General features: G+C 37.8%; 1 long non-coding RNA gene across 1 annotated transcript in view; it reads right to left on the bottom strand.

The window, feature by feature from the left end:
* LOC129533599 (uncharacterized) overlaps window positions 1-26,716 on the bottom strand; it is a 762,991-nt gene that overhangs the window by 296,279 nt on the left and 439,996 nt on the right. The window contains exons 4-5 of the long non-coding RNA XR_010133635.1: window positions 18,487-18,598; window positions 16,463-16,553 (exon numbers count right to left, since the gene is read on the bottom strand). This is a non-coding gene — a long non-coding RNA (uncharacterized lncRNA). The remainder of the gene's footprint in view (window positions 1-16,462; window positions 16,554-18,486; window positions 18,599-26,716) is intronic.

Raw genomic sequence — 26,716 nt, 5'->3', positions numbered from 1 at the left:
TTTTTTGTTTCAATTGCTTTTGGCATCCTTGTCATGAAATCTTTGCCAGGTCATATGTCCAGAATGGTATGTACTAGGTTATCTTCCAGAGTTTTTCTAGTTTCAGGTTATACATTTTAAGTGTTTAATCCATCTTGAGTTAATTTTTGTATGTGATATATGGTAGAGTCCAGTTTAAATCTTCTGCATATGGCTAGCCAGTTATCCCAGCACCGCTTATTGAATAGGGAGTCTTTTCCTGATTGCTTGTTTTTATCAGCTTTGTTGAAGATCAGATGGTTGTAGATGTGTGGCCTTAATGCTGAACTCTTTATTCTGTTCCACTGGTCTATGTGTCTGTTTTTGTACCAGTACCATGCTGTTTGGGTTACTGTAGCCGCATAGTATAGTTGATGTTGGGTAACATAATGCCTCCAGCTTTATTATTTTTGCTTAGGATTGCCTTGGCTATTCAAGCTTTTTTTTTGGTTCCATATGAATATTTGTTTTCCAATTCTGAAGAATGTCATTAGTATTTGATAGGAATAGCATTGAATCTGTAAATTACTTCGAATCTGTAAGTATGGCCATTTTAGCAATATTGATTATTTCTATCCATAAGTATGAAATGTTGTTCCATTTGTTTGTATCATCTCAGATTTCTTTCAGCAGTGTTTTGTAATTCTCATCGCAGAGGTTTTTAACATCCCTGGTTAGCTGTATTCCTAGGTATTTTACTTTTTTTGTCCCAGTTGTGGATGGGATTACACTTCCAATTTGGCTCTCAGCTTGGATGTTGTTTGTATATAAGAATGCTAGAGATGTGCCCTGCCATCTGTGTTTTTCCAGGGACATCAGGAAGCTGCATCCACCAGTTGAGTTCACATAAAAGTGGGATTGCTGGGCTGAAAGCTCTAGCAAGCGTTGGCAACCTGGCTACCAGTGGTGAAGGTAGGTAGAGTGGCCAGCCATGTTCAGGCCAAAGCAGGACAGCTGGGCTGTAAGCTGGACCTGAGCCCTGCCCAGCAAGGGGCGGCTAGAGCAATCTTACTGTTCCCAGGCACTACAGCTGCAGCCTCAACTGGGGATATGGCACCAGTGCTGGTGTGTTCTGGGGCTTGAGGCTTGTAGAGGTCCCCTCAGACATAAGAGTTACTCCCACAAAATGTCCAGGGGGCTCTCTGCCCCTACCTAGATGTGCAGTGGGGGGTGGAGTACAGGGGGACCAAGGCGATTTATCCATTCCCAGTCTTGTACGGGTGTCTGTGGAGAGCATGAATCCCCCTGGGGGCTCTCACTCACTCACCCTCTCCTATGTTGGAGAGGTTCTCCTGGCTCTACACTGAGCCTAAACCCACAGGTATCCAGCTTCGCTCCTCTCTGCTCTTCGTGTTTTCCTGCTGTCTTGTTGGACCGTGACATGGTTTCCCAGATGATCAGCCTACAGTGTCAGTCTTCACTTGCTCTTTTGTTTCCCCTCCATGAGCTGCTTCTAGTTTGACATCCTGGCTCCACCCCTCCCCATCTTTTGTCTTATATTGTGGTCACTTGGCAAATATCTGTTCTCCAGTACTAAACTGTAAGATCTTTTTCTGAGTACAGTTTATCTTTTTTATAGTGATGATAATAACAAAAATTAACATTTACTAAAAACTTATTCTGGGATTGAGACCATGATAAGGACTTTTCATGCATTATGTCATTAAATATGTTACTTATATCCAGAAATAATATTCAAATAGTTACAACTGTTACAGCCCAGGCACAGTGTCACAGCCCTCAGAGTAACTATTTCAGGCTTCTTACTTGCAGTAGAACATAATCTTATAACTAACAACCTCAAACTCAAGTACGCATCACAGATATTTAATTTCTCTAACATATTAGGGTTTTACCCAGTCATAATACACTGCACAACACCACACTTAAATTTATTTGCAAGTCAAAACTTAGTCTCTCTTCTACTAGACCTAACTTTATTAGACAAAAAGAATACCAAAAAATACTGCCCAAATTCAAATTATAGCCTCCACCATTGTACATACCCAGAAAAGCCTAATTAAGCTCTCCTTTTTCTCTTTTCTTACTCCCTCCCTCCTAACACTATTCTTAATTATTTAACCCTGTTCCCTCACGTAATCTCAATCACAATAAAAATACTAACAGAGATCAACCAGCAACCACCACCAATTAACATCCATAACTGTATAAGGCAGCTACACCCATAGAATCCTCACAGAGTAATCCTATTCCTTCACCCTCAAAGATCACCCAGTTTTCTGTATTCTTAAAATCAATTACAATAGCCGAACAAAAGGCAGCAGAAACCTCTGCAGACTTAAATGTCCATGTCTGACAGCTTTGAAGAGAGTAGTGGTTCTCCCAGCACGGAGTTGGAGATCTGAGAACAGACAGACTGCCTCCTCAAGTGGGCCCCTGACACCCGAGTAGCCTAATTGGGAGGCACCCCCAAGTAGGGGCAGACTGACAACCCACAGAGCCGGGTACTCCTCTGAGACGAAACTTCCAGAGAAACGATCAGGCAGCAACATTTGCTGTTCAGCAATATTCACTGTTCTGCAGCTTCCGCTGCTGATACCCAGGAAAACAGGGTCTGGAGTGGACCTCCAGCAAACTCCAACAGACCTGCAGCTGAGGGTCCTGACTGTTAGAAGAAAAACTAACAAACAGAAAGGACATCCACGCCTAAACCCCATCTGTACGTCATCATGATCAAAGACCAAAGGTAGATAAAACCACAAAGATGGGGAAAAAACAGAGCAGAAAAACTGAAAATTCTAAAAAAATCAGAGTGCCTCCCCTCCTCCAAAGGAACGCAGCTCCTCACCAGCAACAGAACAAAGGTGGATGGAGAAGGACTTTGACGAGTTGAGAGAAGAAGGCTTCAGAGGATCAAACTTCTCCGAGCTAAAGGAGGAAGTTCGAACCCATCACAAAGAAGATAAAAACCTAGAAAAAAGGTTAGATGAATGGCTTACTAGAATAATCAATGTAGAGAAGTCCTTAAATGACCTGATGGAGCTAAAAACCATGGCACGACAGCTACGTGACAAATGCACAAGCTTCAGTGGCCGATTTGATCAAATGGAAGAAACAGTATCAGTGATTGACCATCAAATGAATGAAATGAAGCGAGAAGAGAAGTTTAGAGAAAAAAGAGTAGAAAGAAATGAACAAGGCCTCCAAGAAATATGGGACTATGTGAAAAGACCAAATCTACTTCTGATTGGTATACCTGAAAGTGACAGGGAGAATGGAACCAAGTTGGAAAACACTCTGCAGGATATTATGCAGGAGAACTTCCCCAATCTAGCAAGGCAGGCCAACATGCAAACTCAGGAAATACAGAGAACGCCACAAAGACACCTCTTGAGAAGAGCAACTCCAAGACACATAATTGTCAGATTCACCAAATTTGAAATGAAGGAAAAAATGTTAAGGGCAGCCAGAGAGAAAGGTCAGGTTACCCACAAAGGGAAGCCCATCAGACTAACAGCGGATCTCTTGGCAGAAACTCTACAAGCCAGAAGAGAGTGGGGGCCAATATTCAACATTCTTAAAGAAAAGAATTTTCAACCCACAATTTCATATCCAGCCAAACTAAGCTTCATAAGTGAAGGAGAAATAAAATACTTTACAGACAAGCAAATGCTGAGAGATTTTGTCACCACCAGGCCTGCCCTAAAAGAGCTCCTGAAGGAAGCACTAAACATGGAAAGGAACAACCGGTACGAGCCACTGCAAAAACATGCCAAACTGTAAAGACCATCAAGGCTAGGAAGAAATTGCATCAACTAACAAGCAAAATAACCAGCTAACATCATAATGACAGGATCAAATTCACACATAACAATATTAACTCTAAATGTAAATGGGCTAAATGCTCCAATTAAAAGACACAGATTGCCAAATTGGATAAAGAGTCAAGACCCATCAGTGTGCTATATTCAGGAAACCCATCTCGCATGCAGAGAAACACATAGGCTCAAAATAAAGGAATGGAGGAAGATCTACCAAGCAAATGGAAAACAAAAAAAGGCAGGGGTTGCAATCCTAGTCTCTGATAAAACAGACTTTAAACCAACAAAGATCAAAAGAGACAAAGAAGGCCAGTACATAATGGTAAAGGAATCAATTCAACAAGAAGAGCTAACTATCCCAAATATATATCCACCCAATACAGGAGCACCCAGATTCATAAAGCAAGTCCTTAGTGACCTACAAAGAGACTTAGACTCCAACACAATAATAATGGGAGAATTTAACACCCCACTGTCAATATTAGACAGATCAATGAGACAGAAAGTTAACAAGGATACCCAGGAATTGAACTCAGCTCTGCACCAAGCACACCTAATAGACATCTACAGAACTGTCCACCCCAAATCATCAGAATATACATTTTTTTCAGCACCACAGCAGACCTATTCCAAAATTGACCACATACTTGGAAGTAAAGCACTCCTCAGCAAATGTAAAAGAACAGAAATTCTCTCAGACCACAGTGCAATCAAACTAGAACTCAGGATTAAGAAACTCACTCAAAACCGCTCAACTACATGGAAACTGAACAACCTGCTCCTGAATGACTACTGGGTACATAATGAAATGAAGGCAGAAATAAAGTTGTTCTTTGAAACCAACGAGAACAAAGACACAACATACCAGAATCTCTGGGACACATTTAAAGCAGTGTGTAGAGGGAAATTTATAGCAGTAAATGACCACAATGGAGAGCAGGAAAGATCTAAAATTGACACCCTAGCATCACAATTAAAAGAACTAGAGAAGCAAGAGCAAACACATTCAAAAGCTAGCAGAAGGCAAGAAATAACTAATATCAGAGCAGAACTGAAGGAGATGGAGACACAAAAAACCCTTCCAAAAATCAATGAATCCAGGAGCTGGTTTTTTGAAAAGATCAACAACATCGATAGACCTCTAGCAAGACTAATAAAGAAGAAAAGAGAGAAGAGACAAATAAACGCAATAAAAAACGATAAAGGGGATATCACCGCCAATCCCACAGAAATACAAACTACCATCAGAGAATACTATCAACACCTCTATGCAAATAAACTAGAAAATCTAGAAGAAATGGATAAATTCCTTGACACATACACCCTCCCAAGAATAAACCAGGAAGAAGTTGAATCTCTGAATATACCAATAACAGGCTCTGAAACTGAGGCAATAATTAATAGCTTACCAACCAAAAAGAGTCCAGGACCAGACGGATTCACAGCCGAATTCCACCAGAGGTACAAGGAGGAAGGAGCTGGTACCATTCCTTCTGAAACTATTCCAATCGATAGAAAAAGAGGGAATCCTCCCGAACTCATTTTATGAGGGCAGCATCCTCCTGATACCAAAGCCTGGCAGAGACACCACAAAAAAAAGAGAATTTTAAACCAATATCCCTGATGAACATGGATGCAAAAATCCTCAATAAAATACTGGCAAACTGAATCCAGCAGCACATCAAAAAGCTTATCCACCATGATCAAGTGGGCTTCATCACTGGGATGCAAGGCTGGTTCAACATATGCAAATCAATAAATGTAATCCAGCATATAAACAGAACCAAAGACAAAAACCACATGATTATCTCAATAGATGCAGAAAAGGCCTTTGACAGAATTCAACAACCCTTCATGCTAAAAACTCTCAATAAATTAGGTATTGATGGGATGTATCTCAAAATAATAAGAGCTATCTATGACACACCCACAGCTAATATCATACTGAATGGGCAAAAACTGGAAGCATTCCCTTTGAAAACTGGCACAAGACAGGAATGCCCTCTCTCACCACTCCTATTCAACATAGTGTTGGAAGTTCTGGCCAGGGCAATCAGGCAGGAGAAGGAAATAAAGGGCATTCAATTAGGAAAAGGGGAAGTCAAATTGTCCCTGTTTGCAGATGACATGATTGTATATCTAGAAAACCCCATCGTCTCGGCCCAAAATCTCCTTAAGCTGATAAGCAACTTCAGCAAAGTCTCAGGATACAAAATCAATGTGCAAAAATCACAAGCATTCTTATACAACAATAACAGACAAACAGAGAGCCAAATCCTGAGTGAAATCCCATTCCCAATTGCTTCAAAGCAAATAAAATACCTAGGAATCCAACTTACAAGGGTTGTGAAGGACCTCTTTAAGGAGAACTGCAAACCACTGCTCAATGAAATAAAAGAGGATACAAACAAATGGAAGAACATTCCATGCTCATGGATAGAAAGAATCAATATCGTGAAAATGGCCATACTGCCCAAGGTAATTTATAGTTTCAATGCCATCCCCATCAAGCTACCAATGACTTTCTTCACAGACTTGGAAAAAACTACTTTAAAGTTCATATGGAACCAAAAAAGAGCCCGCATCGCCAAGTCAATCCTAAGCCAAAAGAACAAAGCTGGAGGCATCACGCTACCTGAATTCAAACTATACTACAAGACTACAGTAACCAAAATAGCATGGTACGGGTAACAAAACAGAGATATAGACCAATGGAACAGAACAGAGCCCTCAGAAATAATATCACACATCTACAACCATCTGATCTTTGACAAACCTGAGAAAAACAAGCAATGGGGAAAGGATTCCCTATTTAAGAAATGGTGCTGGGAAAACTGGCTAGCCATATGTAGAAAGCTGAAACTGGATCCCTTCCTTACACCTTATACAAAAATTAATTCAAGATGGATTAAAGACTTAAATGTTAGACCTAAAACCATAAAAACCCTAGAAGAAAACCTAGGCAATACCATTCAGGACATAGGCATGGGCAAGGACTTCATGTCTAAAACACCAAAAGCAATGCAACAAAAGCCAAAATTGACAAATGGGATCTAATTAAACTAAAGAACTTCTGCACAGCAAAAGAAACTATCATCAGAGTGAACAGGCAACCTACAGAATGGGAGACAATTTTTGCAATCTACTCATCTGACAAAGGGCTAATATCCAGAATCTACAAAGAACTCAAACAAATTTACAAGAAAAAAACAAACAACCCCATCAACAAATGGGCAAAGGATATGAACAGACACTTCTCAAAAGAAGACATTTCTGCAGCCAAAAGACACATGAAAAAATGCTCACCATCACTGGCCATCAGAGAAATGCAAATCAAAACCACAATGAGATACCATCTCACACCAGTTAGAATGGTGATCATTAAGAAGTCAGGAAACAACAGGTGCTGGAGAGGATGTGGAGAAATAGGAACACTTTTACACTGTTGGTGGGACTGTAAACTAGTTCAACCATTGTGGAAGTCAGTGTGGTGATTCCTCAGGGATCTAGAACCAGAAATACCATTCGACCCAGCCATCCCATTACTGGGTATATACCCAGAGGATTATAAATCATGCTGCTATAAAGACACATGCACATGTATGTTTATTGTGGCACTATTCACAATAACAAAGACTTGGAACCAACCCAAATGTCCATTAATGATAGACTGGATTAAGAAAATGTGGCACATATACACCATGGAATACTATGCAGCCATGAAAAAGGATGAGTTCATGTTCTTTGTAGGGACATGGATGAAGCTGGAAACCATCATTCTCAGCAAACTATTGCAAGGACAAAAAACCAAACACCGCATGTTCTCACTCATAGGTGGGAATTGAACAATGAGAACATTTGGACACAGGAAGGGGAACATCACACACTGGGGCCTGTTGTGTGGTTGGGGGAGGGGGGAGGGATAGCATTAGGAGATATACCTAATGTAAATGACGAATTAATGGGTGCAGCACACCAACACGGCATATGTATATATATGTAACAAACCTGCACGTTGTGCACATGTACCCTAAAACTTAAAGTATAATAATAATAAAATTAAAAAAAAAAAGCAGGTGGAGGTATAACCAGACCATAGCCTACATTTGTGCCAATCACCGAGTTTTGGCCAATCAAATGTAGACAACTGTTCAAACTGTGTTCAAATAAGGCAAACGCCGAGCTGTAACCAATGCAGCTGTTTCTGTATCTCATTAAAAAAAAATCAATTACAATTTCCACCTCATCATAATCAATTATTCACATAACTAACACCAACTCTAACAGCAACTCTAATAGCAAAGCACCCCACAGAGCAACACTTGGCCCTCAGGTCTCAGGGTATTCCTCAGTAGCTGTCACTGTCATATAACCAAAAATGACCATTATTGCCCCCAAATAAATTAAAAAAAAAACTATTAAACCTACAAAAATCCCACCAAGTTTAATACAATGCTGCAACCCCCTCCCCCACTAATAATTAACCCTAATCCCCCATAAATAGGAGAAGGCTTTGAAGAGAGCCCCACAAGGCCTATAACAAGAGTAACAATAAAAATACAATATATGTTCTAATTCTTAAATGGAATATAACTATGACTAATGACATGAAAAATCATCATTGTACTTCAATTATAAGAACCCTAATGACTAACACTCATGAGACGCACCCCTTAATAAAAATGATTAACCACTCGTTTATTGACCTACCTGCACCATCAGACATCTCTGCATGGTGAAACTTCAACTCGCTTCTAGATATTTGCCCGGTCCTTCAAATCGGTACAGGGTTATTCCTAGCTATACATTACAAGTTAGATACTTCAACTACCTTCTCCTTAGTCACACGCATTTTCTGAGATGTAAATTACAGCTGAGTTATCCGCTACCTATGTGCTAGTGGGGCTTCAATATTCTTCATCTGCCTATTTCTACATGTAGGCTGAGGCTTATACTACAGATCATTCACCTTCCTAGAAACTTGAAATATTGGCATTATTCTTCTATTTGCGGTTATAGCAACAGCATTCATAGGTTACATACTTCCATGAGACCAAATATCGTTCTGAGGTTCAACAGTACTGACAAATGTACTATCAGCCACCCCATAATTGGAACCAACCTTGTACAATGAATCTGAGGTGGATTCTCAGTTGATAAAGCCACCTTTATATGATTCTTCACTTTCCATTTCATCCTACCTTTTATTATCACAGCCCTAGTAGCCATCCACCTCTCATTCCTACATGAAACAGGATCTAATAACCCCTCAGGAATTTCATCAGACTGACAAAATCCCATTTCACCCTAATTACACAATTAAAGATATCCTAGGCTTAATTCCACTTCTCCTGCTCCTGCTAATTCTAGTTCTATTTTCACGTGACTTCCTAGGAGGCCCAGACAACTATACCCCAGCAAACCCCCTCAGCACTCTGCCCCATATCAAACCGGAGTGGTACTTTTTATTTGCCTATGCAACCCTACAGTCTATCCCAAACAAACTAGGGGGTGTACTAGCCCTTGTGTTTTCTATCCTTATTCTAGCAATTATCCCAATACTTCATATATCTAAACAACGAAGTATGACATTCCAACAATTAAGTCAGTGTTTATTCTGAATCTTAGTGGCTGACCTATTCACACTTACTTGAATCAGAGAACAACCCATCAAACACCCTTTCATCATTCATCAGACAAACCGCATCCGTTGCATATTTTTCTATTATTCTTATTTTTATACCATTCACCAGCTTAATTGAAAACAAACTACCTAAATGAAGATGTCCTCGTAGTATAACTTTATTACTCTAGTCTTGTAAACCAAAAATGGAGGATTTCCTCCCCAGGACAACCTCAGGGAAAAAGCATCCCACTTCACCGCCAGCTCCCAAAGCTGAAATTCTACTTAAACTACTCCCTGCATCCTTTAATGACCAATTAGAACAAATGCTAGCCATAAACACCCAGTAAATCCAAACAGGGGGTGCTAGTGAGTATCAGCTGTTTGTATACCACTTTATTTATTTTCTGTTACTTCTCATGCAATCAGAGGTCCATGAAGATTTGTAGGTAGGTTAATAATTCATGGTAGGTATCACTTAACCTTAGCAGGAAATCAGATGTCTATTTCACCTCTATTTCCTTGGGAATTAGGCCAGTGTCAACCATATAGAAAGTGCTTGTGAGTATTTGTAGAATAAACAAAAAAAAATACTAAAGTGCTTTTAGGTATTGCATACTTTTTGTGTGCCAGACACAACAGCAGATATTTTTATTGTATTATTTCAATTCATATAACAATACCACCAGAAGGCATTATGACAACAATATTACTGTTGAGAAAACCTAGACAAATAGAGGTTAAACAATAATGGTGTTAATGTGTTGATAGAAAGAGATTCAGACCAGTTATGCACAACTACTTAGATGCAGTTGCTCACAAGAAACTCTACAAGGTGAGTGATGATGGTAAGCATTCACCCACAAGAAAAGCAAGAAATGGCTGGGGACAGTAGCATTCATGTAGAAAGTGACTCAAAAAAGTGTGAGGAACTGATTCTAGTCCTTTAACACTGCATTTTTTTTTTGGTCTTTCTCTTTTTTTAAATAGCGAGTGGGTAAATGGTAATGGTTGTTGGTCCCATGTTTTATTTTGGTCCCATGTTGGTCCCATGTTTTATTTCTAGTGGTAATAAAAAAGAGATGCATACATGAAGAAAAAACAGGAGATTTAGTCCACACGCGGAACAAAACAAAACCCACAACCTCTAACCAATGAGGACGAAAAAATTGTGACCATTTATTTCTGGGTTTCTATTCTGTTCCATTGGTTTATATATCTATTTTTGTACCAGTACCATGCTGTTTTGGTTACTGTAACCCTGTAGTATAGTTCAAAGTCATGTAGCACAATGCCTCCAGTTTTGTTCTTTTTGCTTAGGATTACCTCGTCTATTCAGGCTCTTTCTTGGTTCCACATGAATTTTAAAGCAGCTTTTTTCTAGTTATGTGAAGAATCTCAATGGTAGTTAAATAAAAATAGCATGTATAGGAATTTGTAGGAATCTATAAATTTCTTTGAGCAGTATGTCCATTTTAATGATACTGATTCCTCCTATTCATGAGCATGGAATGTTTTTCAATTTGTTTGTGACATCTCTGATTCCTTTCAGCAGTGTTTTATAGTTCTCATTGTAGAGATCTTTCACCTCCCTAGTTAGCTGTGTTTTTAGGTATTTTATTCTTTTAGTGGAAATTGTGAATGGGAGTATGTTTCTGATCTGGTTCTCAGCTTGACTGTTGTTGGTGTAAAGAAATTCTAGTGATTTTTGCACATCCATTTTATTTCCTGGGACATTTCTGAAGCTGATTATCAGCTTAAGAAGCTTTTGAGCTGAGACTTTAAGGTTTTCTAGATAAAATTATGTCATCCACAAACAGGGATTGTGTTATCAGCAAACAGATGACATAATCTCATATCTATACTATCCCTCTTCCTATTTGGATGTCCTTTATTTCTTTCTCTCGCTGATTGTCCTGGGCAGGACTTCCAATACTATGTTGAATAGGAGTGGTGAGAGGGCATCTTTGCTGTGTTCCAGTTTTCAAGGAAAATGTTTCCAGCTTTTGCTCTTTCAATATGATGTGGGCTGTGGATTTGTCAAATATGGCTCTTACTATTTTGAGGTACGTTCCTGCAGTGCTTAGTTTACTGAGACTTGTTAACATAAATTGATATTTAATTTCATCAAAAGCCTTTTCTTCATATATTGAGATAATCACGTGGTTTTTGTCTTTAGTTCTGTTTATGTGATGAACCACATTTATGGATTTGTGTATGTTGAGCCAACCTTGCATCCCAGGGGTAAAGCCTATTTGATTTTGGTGGATAACTTTTTGATATGCTGCTGGATTTGCTTTGCCAGTATTTTGTTGAGGATTTTTGCATCAATGTTCATCAAAGATATTGGCCTGAAGTTTTCTTTTTTTGTTTTATCTCTGCCTGATTTTGGTATTATAATGATGCAGGCCTCATAGAATGAATTACAGAGGAGTCTCTTCTCCTCATTTTTTTGAAATAATTTTAGTAGGAATGGTACCAGCTCCTCTTTGTTCATCTAGTAGAATTCAGGTATGAATCCATCCGGTTCTGGGCTTTTTCTTTTTGGTTGACACCCTATTTATTACTGCCTCAATTTCAGAGCTTGGTATTGGTCTGTTCAGGGATTCAATTTCTTCCTGGTTCAGGCGTGGGAGGGTGCGTGTGTCCAGGAATGCATCCATTTCTTCTCAATTTTCAAGTTTATGTGCATAGAGGTATTCATAATATTTTCTGGTGATTATTTGTATTTCTGTGGGGTCAGTGGTAAGATCCCCCTCGTCATTTCAGATTGTGTTATTTGAACCTATTCAATAAATGGTGCTGGGAGAACTGGCTAGTCATATGCAGAAGATTGAAACTGGACCCATTCCTTATGCCATATACAAAAATTAACTCAAGATGGATTAAAGACTTAAACATAAAACTCAACACTGTAAAAATCCTGGAAGACCACCTAGGCAATACCATTCAGGACACAGGCACAGGCAAATATTGCATGAGGCAGATGCCAAAAAGCAATTGCAACAAACAGAAAAATTGATAGTGTTAATCTAATTAAACTAAATAGTTTCTGTACAGCAAAAGAAACTATCAACAGAGTAAACAGACAACTACATCATGGGAGAAAAGTTTTGCAAACTATGTATCTCACAAAGCTCTAATATCCAGCATCTATAAAAAACTTAAAACAAATTTACAAGAAGAAAACAACAAACAGCCCCATTAAAAAGTGAGAAAAGGACATGAACAGACACTTCTCAAAAGAAGACATAGATGGCAGCCAACAAGCATATGAAAAAATGCTCAACATCAGTAATCATTAGAGAAATGCAAATCAAAACCACAACAAGACACCATATCACACCAGTCAGACTGGCTATTACTAAAAAGTCACAAAACAACATATTGGTGCGGTTGTGGAGGAAAAGGAATGCTTATACACTGTTGGTGGGAATGTAAATTAGTTCAACCATTGTGGAAGACAGTGTGGTAATTCTTTGAAGTCCTAAAGACAGAAATACCATTCAACCCAGCAATCCCATTACGGGGTATACATCCAAAGGCATACAAATCATTCTGTTATAAAGACACATGCACACATATGTTTATTGCAGCACTATTCACAATAGCAAAGATGTAAAGTCAACCTAAATGCTCATCAATGATAGACTGGATAAAGAAATTGTGTTACATATACACCATGGAATATTATGCAGCCATAAAAAGAGAACAAGATCATGTTCTTTGCAGGGGCATGGATGGAGCTGGAGACCATTATCCTTAGGAAACTAATGCAGTAACAGAAAACAAAATACCACATGTTCTTACTTACAAGTGGGAGATAAATGGACGCCTAAAGGGGAACAACATACACATAGGCCTATTGGAGAGTGGAGGGTGGGAGGACAGAAAGGATCAGGAAAAATAACTAATGCATACTAAGCTTAATATCTGGGTGATCAAATAACCTGTACAACAAAGCCCCATGACAGTTTACCTATATAACAAACCTGCACATGTACCCCTGAACTTAAAAGTTAAAAAAAAAAAAAAGCAGGGAGCCTGAAAAAGAGTAGAGCTTTCTCCCTATAATCATGGATCTCTTTTCAGGCATATACTTTATTTGCAGGCATATCATGAAGTATAAATATATTAGTTAACAAAAAAAAAGTGACCATAAAAAATGTTCCTTACAAAATCTAGAACTTTCTGTGTTGATTTTGAGCTGACTAAAAAATTGCTAGACAAATACTGATCAGCTTCCACTGCCCGTGACATCTAAGTACACCATGAATACACAATGAGACATTGGGCTAAAATGCCTCCACATCATTTCTTTCCATACCTTATTTGAATTTTAGAGCATAAAACTTTACAAAATAAAGTGATCCCTCACAAAAGCACAGCAATTGAGTGCACCTGTGGTAGGTTGTTCTCACTGAATATTGTTTTTAAAGACCACAATAATCCTCTGGTTTTTTTTTCACTTGATCCTTTTATGGGTTTTGTGTTGTAGGGTGGCTGCATATTACATGAAATTTAATCAAGAAGCTACTTTTTTGTGTAACTAAATGGAAATCTGGGCATCTGCTTTGTCAGTGACCTTTGACTGACCCTGGCTCACTATAGCCAGGTATATAAAAAAATTAAAGGTTTTATGTCAGAAGCTAAGAAAAATGGCTATTGGTGTCCCAGCTCCATTCTTTGCTGCTTGGATGTAGAGTTCTGGTTTCTTTCTCATTGCAAATTGGGCAAAGGCCCTTCCAAATTTTTTGTGTCCCCTTCCCATAAATAAAAAATTCAGTTTTGACTGTATGGCAAACTTGCATGTGTTTTTCTGGGTGGTAGATAGACCTGTTCTTAGCTTGTCTGATCTACACTTTTTAACTGTAGTTTTAGATATTTGTAACTTTATTTTCAAAGGCACTTTCTCAAAGGTAAACCCAGACTGTTGTTTTCAGAGTTAGTAGTAATGAAGTATCTAATACATTTTACAAGAAGTAGTCCCTTAGATTTCTATAGGGTAACCCTCTGGGATTTTGACACACTTTGTTTCTGTACATCTTCTCCTGGAATTCTTTGGTATATTAGTCAGGGTTTTCCATTGAAACAGAACCAGTAAGACACATACACACACACACACACACACACACACACATGCACACACATACACATGCACACACATGTGTATAAATAAGATTTATAAGGAACTGACACACATGATTGTGGAGGCTGAGAAGTCCCATGATCTGCTGTCTGAAAGTTGGAAGTCCAGAGAGCCAGTAGTGTAGTTCCAGGTTAAGTGCAGGAGAACAATGTTCCATCTCTAAAGCAGGTAGAGAGAGTAAGTTCTCCCTTATCCCACATTTTGTTCTATTTGGGCCTCCAAAGGATTGGACAATGCCCATTCACATTATGGGAGACAATCTGCTTTACTCATTCTACCAAATCATATGTTAATCTCATCCAGAAACACCCTCGCAGACATACTCAGAATAATGTGTAGTCAAATAGCTGGGCATCCCATCTCCCAGTCAATTCGACAAACAAAATTAACCATCAAAATTTGGTACCTCCAGTCTCTAAAACTCAAGAAAATACAAGCGCTAGAGTTCTATTGATCTAGTCAGATTTAATCTTAGAGCAAGGCTAGAAACTTTCTGTTCCTTAAAAAGGATGCCCGTATCTCTCGAATTTCATACCCAGAACACAGCACAGTGCCTAGAAAATGGTGAGTAACCAGTAAATGTTGAATTAATCGCTGTGCTATGAGAAGTTCAAGTGAGTGTTGGTTTATGTAATTTCATGTTAACAAAGTGAGAACATCTACATTACCTTCTCTTACCCCTGCAGCTCTCTAAAAACCAGCATCTACATCAAATGGATAGAAATTCTATATAGAATTCTACATGGAAGGAAACCAAGATACCAGCAATCTAGCTAATATTTATATTTCTTGTAGTACCCATTTAGATATGCTCAGAGCAAAATGGGTTTCACATTGAGCCTTCAATAGATGCCTCCCTAAGCTAGACATGATCTCTTCCATTTCCTGTTTTCTAATTTACTTGTTAGTTCAATAGAAAGTCAATATTACAGAATCATAGGTTTTCATTTTCTTAATTTTTCCTTTGACAGGAAAACTGATATCTCAGTAAGAGTGAATTCAAAAATGCCAAAAGATCACATTTCTATCCAGTTGTTTTCTGAGCTTTTACCAAGAAATAAAAGAAAATACAAATGAACACAGAACTAGTATCAGAGTGCAAGTTCACATCTAGTATGTAGAACTGATTTTCTGACAATCTCCAAAAAATAACCATATTTGCTGTATTAATAAATAAATGCAGAAATGAGCCTTGGGTTTATCTTGGCTCCAGACAGGCTTTCTTGGCCTGTCAGAACCAAGTGAATTGTCTACAGAAAGCCTTCCATCAAAGCTTCCTTGAGCACCACGTCTAAGGAAGGGACCCCAAAGAATTGCAAAGGATAGATAAGCAATATGTAATATTAATAAGTGGCCCAAACTGGACAAGTTAAATCTTCCAAATGCTGACCCCAGTAACTCTAAACTAGCTGTTGATTCCTTTACAGCCCAACTGGGAAGCCACATGGTTAGTCTAGCCCACAAAAAGTTATATTATCTATCAACTGCAGGGATCATATTAGCAACATATCTTTACTTGATATAAAAGCCATAAAATTTATTGGCAGAAAATAATGTAGCCTGTACATGTTTAAAAATATGAAGACATATACTTACACAAACATTCAACTCATAATTCTATAAATTGTCATAATTTGGGGGTAAGATTTCTTTCAGCTACAAGATGGAAGTTATGCCATACCTATGAATATTCTCTCCTCATATTCAGTTTTCAGAAACAATCCATTGAAGAACTATGATTATTTCCCCAGTTCAATTTTTCTGCTTGACCTCATATGGCTGTCAGGCTTAGGACAGCTGACAAGACAATTAAGCAAAAGGCAGCCAAAAACAAAGAAAATAATAGGGAATTTTAAATACTTGAATCAAAAAGCAAACTTTCTGACTCACCATGCATTGTCAAGTTGTCCCAAATGCTTTCTCATAGGCTCAGCAGGATGTTGATTACCTGAGCACCAGCTCTGTCATCCCCAATGGGAAGCTGCAATACCATAATGGTAACAGAGAAGCTATTGTCAGTGGGCTGCTTTAATTTAATTGCTCAGTTAAAAATTATGAGAAAGAAAACAAAAAAGTCTTATATATGACCATCATAAAGTGTAACATTAAATCCAAGGAAATTAGAATTCAGCATGATAAAAATAACAGGCTACTGAGCCTAAAGAAATACCAAGTTGAAAAATCCCAGACTTCAGGGATCTCTTCTATTTTCTTCTCTCTTTTCATTGGGATGATTTTAACCATTCTCAGGGCTTTATGAATCTACATGCAAAGGATTCCCAATTTAAATTTCAAAGCTAATCCCCTTTTCCTGTACTCTAGACTTGTTTATTATTCTGCTTTCTTAGTATCTTTATTTGTTTTCATAATAAGAATCTTAGAATTCATATGGTCAAAACAACTTGATTCCTCAACCTTTTCAATACTCTTTCTTACTAAATTTCTCAGTTTCAGTTATTTTACATCCACCTAGATGATTAAGCAAAAACCCAAGAGTCATTCTTGATTCCTCTCTTGTAATGAAATCAATTATGGTTGGGCAAGGTGGCTCACACCTGTAATCCCAACACTTCAGGAGGCCGAGATGGAAGGACAACTTACTTGGGCCAGGAGTTTGAGACCAGCCTGGACAACACAGCAAGAGCCCATCTCTACAAAAAAAATTAAAAAATTAACCGGGCATGGTGGCACATGCCTGTAGTTCCAACTACTCTGGAGGCTGAAGCAGGGGGATTGCTTGTACCCAGGAGTTTGAGGCTACAATTAACTATGATTGTGTCACTGCCCTCCAGCCTGGGCAACAAAATGAGATCCTGTCTCTAAAAAAGAAAAAAAGAAAAGAAAACTAGATCTCAAAGCTAACATTACGTTTTTATCACACTTTCTCCCCTGTTACTCTCCTGGACTGCTGCAACAGAATCTTTCTCCTAGACTCCTTCAATATCCTCTAATTAAAACCCATTTTCTACCACTGCCCCTCTATAGCCTAGTATCCACATAAAAATTATATTGATACTTTCCACTAGAAAGTAAGTTTCCCAATCTTGTCCACCAAGGGATAATTATATCAACTAGCAAGTAACGCTTGGTAATATAGAAGCCAACCTCCATTATTGACCTGTAACAGTAAAACTACTGAATGTAATGGTGTAGAATGCGAGAATGTAATTCACTTACAATAAAGGTAATATGGAAAGGTACGAGGTGCCTTTGTTTCTCTCCTTCCTCAATCCTCAGTGGCTCTGCCTAAAATCAAGTTCTCCTTTTTCTGAATGTGGCCTCCTCTTCTCAATAACTATCATTATGTCATTTTCTTCTGGCCCACTAGCTGCTAATTATTACCCGTGGAAGTCAAACCAAGCTGCTGTAGGGGATCTGAACGGCCCCATAGTGCAGCAAGTTTGGAGATTTTCTGTGCTCATTCACTTGGGCCAGGTCTGTGTCTAGTGCTCTCTGCTTCCCTCGACCTCTCCTTTACCTCCAGTTCTCCTTTTCTGAGGACTATAACCTGTATAAATATGTCATAAACTCCACAACAAACATCTCTGAGAAAATGGAATCCTAAGCAGCAGTATTTAAAAGAGTCAATGAAAGTGTATGTCAGTGATTTAAGTCTTGTGAAGTGTGGTTTCACGTGGAAGAACACTGAAAACACATAAGTGAATACAGAGAATGTCTCTAGCTCATGGTTCTCAAATTTTAGTATACTTCAGAATCATCTTACTAAGACACACATTGCTAGGCCACACCCCCAGGGGTTTTAATTCAGTAGTTCTAGAGTAGTCAGAAGTTTTGCATTTCTAACAAGTTCCTAGGTTGTGCTGGTGATTCTCAGAAATCTCACTGTGAGAACTACAGTTCTAGGCTCCACACTGGAAAGTGGTTGCAAGTGAAAGGAATTGTGTTGTCTTTACCTGAACTTGTTCTTATCCATAAAAGACTTCCTGCAGGGAGTTTAATCTGTATTATATTCGTAGCCCCTCTGCACCATAGGAAATTGACGGCCAACAGAAGCAACTCCAGACTCTGAAAGGACAGAAATTAAAAGATGGGTAACACTGCAAAAAGGAGAACTTGTGTGTTTGCCCCTAAAGGTAGTATATCAAATTCACAGAGTAACCTACTTCAGTAAATTTGGCAGTGATTCTTGGTCCTTATATCCAAGGATCCTCAGTCAACTAATATGGGATTGGTCTGTGTATCAATATTTTTAAATCTCAAGGGTATTTTTAATGCATGTCATGATTGAGAACCACTATAGTTTACTGTGGTTTGATTTCCTATCTCTGCTAGACTTCCTTCTTTTTGGCCACATTAGTGTATCAAGTTAGTTATATGTATTTCATCTGAAATATAGAAGTCTCAGTCTAAGAAAGTGATTCTCAACCAATTGTGCTTTTTGCCCCCAGGAAGATATTTGGCAGTGTCTATATATATTTTTGATAATCAGAACTCGGAAGTTCTACTAAAATCTAGTGGGTGGAGGCCGAGGAATGCTGCTGAACTCAATACAATGCATAAGAGAGTTCCCCACGACAAAGAGTTATCAAATCTGGACTACCCATAGTGCTAAAGTGGAAAAACCCTGGTCTAAGTGTGGGGCATGTTGTTCCTATGTTTCACCGAGAAGGGTTTGTTTTCAACAATATGTAAAGCATCAGCAAATTCTGATGGAAAAAATCCTGGATCTTTTGATTTATGGTCATGAGAGAGGGAAGAGAAGAAACTGAGATCAAGCCAAATGAAAGTTTGATAAATTAAAGCAAACCAATTAAAAATTTAAAAATATTACCCTTCTCATGATTATGCCTACAGTCAAGACCTGAGTGTGGAACATCAGTAACATTTTTAATGTTTCACTTAATCCTGGTTTTCTGCAATTTTTAAACTTCATTTAAAAATTCTATTTGATAAAGCAACTGTAGTGTTTAATGAGGAGGCATTATTGGTTATAAAACCATGTTGTATACTCTCTTAGGAGACTGGAAAAGCTTGACATAGTTTTAAAAGGTCAAAATGGTTTACAATATATTTATGGCACACTGTTTGGGATTAAGAATGTCATTTCTCAATCATTTGGTTAAGTTGATATGTAAAGACCTAGTATGAAAAACAGAAACCTTATTTGGGTTTTATTTTATTGATGTCATTGATTCTTCCATCACTGTTTCTCGTCAAGCTGTTCCTGCTAATTACTGCTGGCGCAAAACCACATTCTACATTTTCTCTCAAGATTGGATTGTTTTTTCTGAAGTGAATAAAGAAGGAAGGATCTAGCCAAAGTAATAATGCATTTTATTAACTTTCTGTTTGTTTTTTTAATTGCCATTGACACTGGAAGCATTTTGTTATTCCTATTGTTTTTACATCAATAAAATTAAATTAAATGAGAAAATAAAGCCAAGATATGTAATTCATTAAATCTAGGAGCTGATTTCAGATGAACAATAGGGAAACAGTTGACATCATTTTCACCAAATTAGGCTGGGAAGGAAATGCTTTCCATGCAAATAATATCAAATGCAATAAATATGAGAATGTGGAGCATTAGGTTCCTCGCATACACATACTTTCTGTTGTCTACTTGAAAAGAATGAGTCATGACAATAAGGTTGTAAAATAAGCAGATATTTCCAAAAAGCAAATAGTTGGGGAACTGGGAGGAGAGAGGAAACCAAGAACTAATATTTACTGAGTAGCTTCTAAGCACCCAGAAAAATGCAAGGTACACTTGACATACAAAATCTCATTTGTGGCAAAACAATGGCATGGATACTGTCAACAAGACAAAAAATAGATTCAAAAAATATCAATTAGAAACTTCCAAGTATGCCTTGGTGCTGATAAGTCATTGACAAGGCAACCTATCTGATTGTTGTAAGATTTTTACAGCTCACAAATTCCAAAACTCATCCTATCTCATCTCATAATTACCACATGGGCTGAGCAAGAAAGACACTATTATTCAAATTCTAGGGTTGAGAAGCTTAAGACCCACTAGTATTGAGCAACTATCTCAGGATCAACCAGCTAGTAAGTTGCAGAATCTGGAGACAGAATGTATCTTCTTTCTACCACACCATGCTGGCTTTGCAGATACTGTTATGGCCTCAATTAATATTGCTATATTTTGCAATTTTTCTACATTTTGCTATGGAAAGAGCTATAGGATGATTATGTAAATCTACCTCTCAATAACTCTTTCTAGGCTAGACCCAGGAAATAACTAGCTATTAAATATACTGCCCATTGAAATAATTTGGCAGAGATTAATCATATTTATTTATGCTAGAGTTTGACTTGACATGGATTTACCTGATTTACAGGAGATTTTACCCCATCTCCTGCATGCACTTCTTCCCATTTCCCTATACCATTCCTCTCTTCTCAGGTTCAGGCCCCTGCTTTTTCCTTCTTGTCCTGTTCTCCTCCTTTACCCTATTTTTCTTTTCTCAGTATTATGCAGTAAGGATGAAAGTGTGAATTGGTATAATATTTTTATTTGGGGAAGTAGAACTTTACTAGCATGTGTCAAGAGTTTTAAAATGGTCACATTCCTAGATGCAGAAATCCACTTCATATAATGTATCCTAAGGGAGTGATTACAGCTGAATGTAAAGACAAGACTCTTGTGTCAGTTTTCATGGAATCTCAAAGGCAGCAGGTACCAACCATTCCCTCAATACACAGAGAGGGGCTGGGCCACCCAAGTGGGATTGACAAAAGAGGAATGGGAGAATTGCTTTTATAACCCGTACCTATAAAATAGGTTAGGAAGTCTGTGAGCAGAAATGAAGCTTGGCACACGTATGTTTATAGCGGCACTATTCACAATAGCAAAGACTTGGAACCAACCAAAATGTCCAACAATGATAGACTGGATTAAGAAAATGTGGCACATATACACCATGGAATACTATGCAGCCATAAAAAATGATGAATTCATGTCCTTTGTAGGGACATGGATGAAACTGTAAACCATCATTCTCAGCAAACTATCGCAAGGACAAAAAACCAAACACTGCATGTTCTCACTCATAGGTGGGAATTGAACAATGAGAACACATAGGCACAAGAAGGGGAACATCACACACCAGGGACTGTTGTGGGGTGGGGGGAGGGCGGAGGGATAGCATTAGGAGATACATGCTAAAGACGAGTTAATGGGTGCAGCACACCAACATGGCACATGTATACATATGTAACAAACCTGCACGTTGTGCACATGTACCCTAAAACTTAAAGTATAATAATAATAAAATTTAAAAAAAAGAATATTTTCAATGGCTGTGGCCTTCTGCCTCCCTGATGCCATGGTGGAAGAGAGGGTGGGCATCAAAGCACTCATGTGGTAAGCTTGAGGTTGGGAGATCAGGCAGAGCACTGTTTTCTAACTCAGCCTACAATAAGCCTACAATAATATGTCTAGACAGAGGAACAGAGTAGGAACCAACCAGCTCCTTTTTCTTCCCATTTGCCTTGAACCACCTGCAAACTAATGCATAATTTCTGATTATTAGACTATAATAGACACATTCATTAATTTATTATGATTAGTCTCTTATTTGTCAGATACAATAAATAACTGGGGGCTTTTTGTTTTCCAAGAGTGGGGAAATTATCTATCTATATTAGCTGCCCTAGATTTCAACTGGTTGTAATTTAAATTTTCTTCACTATCCTCACCTGTGTTTTCTACATTTTCTACATAAATCCTTGCATTATAAATGGAAGAAATAGAAATAAATTATTAAGAAAATGATCAGCATCTCAAACAAGAAAATAAAAAACTGGAGAAAAGGATTTAGTTATGTGTTCCACAATTTTTTCTTTCAAAAATCTTTTTATCAGCTTTATTGCTTACATAAATATATAAAACAAACACTCATCAAATTTGCTAATTACATATAGGTAAAAAGGATTGTGAAGCAAATAATTATCACATCAAATCTGAGGTCAATGTTATTACTGACATTTTATAGATGAGAAAACTGTATTTCAATAAGCCACGTGTGTCCAACGGATAGCCACTAAGTAGCAGGGTTGAAATTCCAAATCTTTTCCGTTGGCTTGGAGTTTGTTTTAAGGAGAATTTACACATGAGGTGAAGAACAGAACTCACTGACATTGAAGATCCCTTACAAATCTGACATGTTAATATTTCATTTTATTAAATTGAAAACAAAAACAAGCAAACTCATTTCTGTAAAGGAAATAAAGCACAGTTGAAAAGGAGTTGCTAAGCTTGCTATATTGACATAGTTTGCTTAATTCTTTCAAAGAACCCAAATGTAAGTCTCTACAAGACAGAAATTGCTATGAAAGTAAGTAAATAACATATAAGAAATAAAATAAAGACTATGACATAAAAAGATACATTGTCCAAAACGAAAAGAATGACAGAAGTTTTGTCAATTGTGTGTGTGTGAAATTTAATCATGTGTTGATAACAGCAGCCATGCTATGTCTCTAACTTGATGTACATGTGCTATTTACCAGCTTCATGAAAGACACAGCTTTTTGATAAACCTTTTATTGAACAGGAGCATTTTAATTGCACACAATTAACTTGAGAATGTGAAGTTAAATGGCAATCTCTAATATATTCACAGTACCTCTAAAGACCACCCCAAGGGCAAATTTTAGTTTGAATGCAAATCCTCTGTTTTCCAGGCCACATAAATTAAATTGGAACCACACATCTTTTAAGTAACAACCCCTTACATTGTTATGATAGGCTCAGAATATCATGGTCTCCTAGAAAGAATATATTCATAGGGAAGAGAAATGCAAAATTCATACCTAAGAAAAAATATGCAGATAAATATTTTCTCCTATTGAATAATGCCGTTAGGTTGAAGGGTTAGCACCCTTCTCTGCAAGAAGCAACACTTTGTTAGGAAGTTGTTACTATCCCAAAATAAAGTGAGATGCTAGATGTGTAAATCTAGCATGTGGGTTCGACAGAACAGTCACAGAATTATTTGCAAAATGCTGCATAAGATTAGTACATGTATTTTTTCAACACGTATATACTATTGACAGAAGTATGAGTAGAGTTAATATATACTTTCCTAACTTGGGACTCTAAATCAAAGTTTTATAAAAGACTTCCATAGAGAGCATGGAAGGTTGGAGATGTATAGTTTCTTCATTTTATAATGGTAACACAGTTCAATGCCTATTTACTACCCCACTAATGAGAATGTAATGGGTTAAGCTGAGATCATGTTTTGAACATGGTTTTAAGCTACTCTTCCCTAATTTAGTAGTATTAAGGGTAAGCTATTAAACAGCAGCTTCTTCCATCCAGAAGTTCTTCTCCTATTAGCAGAGTATCCGTTACATACTTGTAAGCTATAAATAACTGAAGACCTAATGCAAAGTTACTCAAACACTAAGGAAATAATGTACTGGACCATTTAACTCAAAGTCCACAAGTAGGGTGGCTCAGGTTTACCATAATCCAAAAGTCTCTGTCCAATTTCTCTGTGATACTTGGCTGTACTATCCTCTTGATTTGGTTCATCCTTGGAGTCACTGATGACAGTGGAAGTTCTAGCTCTGACCAGCACTCATCTTTGTTTCCAGGGGCACAAAGGGTGTCTTGCCCAAGGATATTCTCTTCAGTCCATTGCATTTTCCCTCAAAAAGTCCCTAGTTCACTTTTTCTCATTGACCTGAATTTGGTCATATGTCCATTTGTAAATTAAATGCTGTTTCTAGTGGCATGCCATCAACAATTTGCTTAGTCCTGGGTTCCTAAAGTAATCTCTGTTTCTAAAGTGCCTAAGATTAGCGTTAACATTAAATGAAGCAAGTCCATCCCTAGTGTTCAGAATGGATTCACATATACTGTGTTGGGGAATGTGTAGACACAAGAAGGGAAATCACAGAACTGTAAGAAAGAGGAAAGAAAAATGGGGTGGACAATAAAAAATGCCCTTATAGTTCATTATTCTCCCTAACCAAAAGAAAGAGCTGAATAACGTGGAGAATATTCTCTATCCCATTTTAAAGAAAGCATTTAAGCCTTTTATTCTAAAATTATTTTTGCTTCTGGAGCATGGAGTGTACACCATTAAATAGCATGGTTTGGCACAATCCTGCTCAGTCTTCCTGAAAAACAAGAAAACATGCATAACATGCTATGTTTAATGTGAAAAGTAAGGCCAGACTGAAAAATTGCCTTAGAACCCAAGGTAGGCCATGCATTAGTTTTGGACCAATGGTTCAAAGGCAGGCTACAATTTAACAATGCAGATTTTAGGTTGCATAATCTTTCATTAAAATAGCAAATAAGTCATGTTTTCCTGATCAAGGAGCCAAATTTCAAATGGGTGAGAGTTAATTTAAATACCGTATGGCAATGTGTGTGCAAGTAGTAGAAAAGGAAGATTCTAATACAAAAAGAATTTGATTCTGTTTGCTGGGGAGAGAGGTCAAAAAGTATAAAACAAAGTAAAACAAAGGCTAAAAATGTTGAAATCTCTTTTCTAACATCCGTTTCATAGCACCATAAAGATAGACATATAGTCTTCTCTATCTACAAAGTCCTTTTAAGAGAGCCCAAGCTAGGCCGGGCACAGTGGCTCACGCCTGTAATCCTAGCACTTTGGGAGGCTGAGGCGGGTGGATTGCTTGAGCTCAGGAGTTCGAGACCAGCCTGGGCAACATGGTGAAACCCTGTCTCTACTAAAATACAAAAAATTAGCTGGGCGTGATGGTACACACCTATAATCCCAGCTACTAGGGAGGCTGAGACAGGAGAATCGCTTGAACCTGGGAGGCGGAGGTTGCAGTGAGCCGAGATCATGCCACTGCACTCCAGCCTGGGTGACAGAGCGAGACTCCATCTCAGAAAAAAAAAAAAGAAAAGAAAGAAAAAAAAGAGAGAGAGCCCAAGCTGCATTTATACAACCCAGCCCTAAGGGTAACGTGTTAGAAATGTGGCATTTAAAAAATGGCTTGAAATGCTTTCTTTCATTTTATTGTATTAACATTGTTAAACAAATGAACCTAAAAATGCATATTTAAAAACTTCCTTTTAAATATACCTTTCAGCAAATAAGTTAGCAGACAGGAGGAAATATTCAAGAAACTAACATTCTCATCAGAGTGAAGGAATAGTAGGGAAATCCTGGTTGCAATCCAGCATGAACAAAATGGTTGGGTTTTCCATCTACCTCCTGCTGGCCTAAAACATTAACCAGAACCACTGCACCTGTTAGATTCTCAGTTGTCCACTGCTTCCTTACTGTACTTTATACAGTAGAGGCATTTCTGGAAATAATTCAGAAAAGTAACATGTAAATTAAACCATATTTTCTTATTGATGACCATGGTGTATTTTGAAATGTGTTCATTTAGGAAAACAAAATGTTTGGCTTCATTAAATAGTAAGAACTATAAACAATAAATCAAAGTACTTTCCAAAATAGCACATTAAAGAAAATATAGGCCAGGTGTAGTGGCTCATGCCTGTAATCCCAGCATTTTGGGATGCCAAGATGGGAGGATTGCTTGAGACTAGGAGTTCAAGACCATCCTGGGTAACATAGCAAAACCCCCATCTACACACACACACACACACACACACACACACACTCACACACACACACATCAAATAACCAAGTGTGATAATGTGCTTCTGTAGTCCCAGCTACTCAGGAGGCTGAGGTAGGAGAATCGCTTGAGCCCAGGAGTTCAAGGCTGCAGTGAGCTATGATTGTGCCACTGCACTCCAGCCTAGGCAACAGAGCAAACCCTGTCTCTAAAAAAAATTAAGAAAATATAATAATTTTACATATTTAAATACAAATATTTTTAAATAGTACTTTAAATATTAAGCAAATGTTATTCTAAGCCATAATGTATTAAACCAAAAATACGTTATCTGATTAAGAGATCCATAATACAAAAATGTCTTTATGCCTTTGTTTGGTCTACTGCTATCAGAAAGGAAATGCTATTCATAATAATTGTGAAACTCAGAATGTTAAGTACATATTATATTTTCAATTTATTTTTTCTGTAAATAAACTTAAGCTATGCTTTGAAGCCCCAGATAAAAGAAAGTGAATCTTTGTAAGTTCAAGGTCAGCCTATCTCTTTTTTCCTAGGAGACTGAATCTAAGATTTGAG

This window comes from Gorilla gorilla, chromosome 4 (assembly GCF_029281585.2).
Source record: "Gorilla gorilla gorilla isolate KB3781 chromosome 4, NHGRI_mGorGor1-v2.1_pri, whole genome shotgun sequence".
In the NCBI taxonomy this organism is placed as follows: Eukaryota; Metazoa; Chordata; class Mammalia; order Primates; family Hominidae; genus Gorilla; species Gorilla gorilla.
Note: the sequence above shows the minus strand (reverse complement) of the source record. Positions and strands in the feature narration are given on the sequence as shown.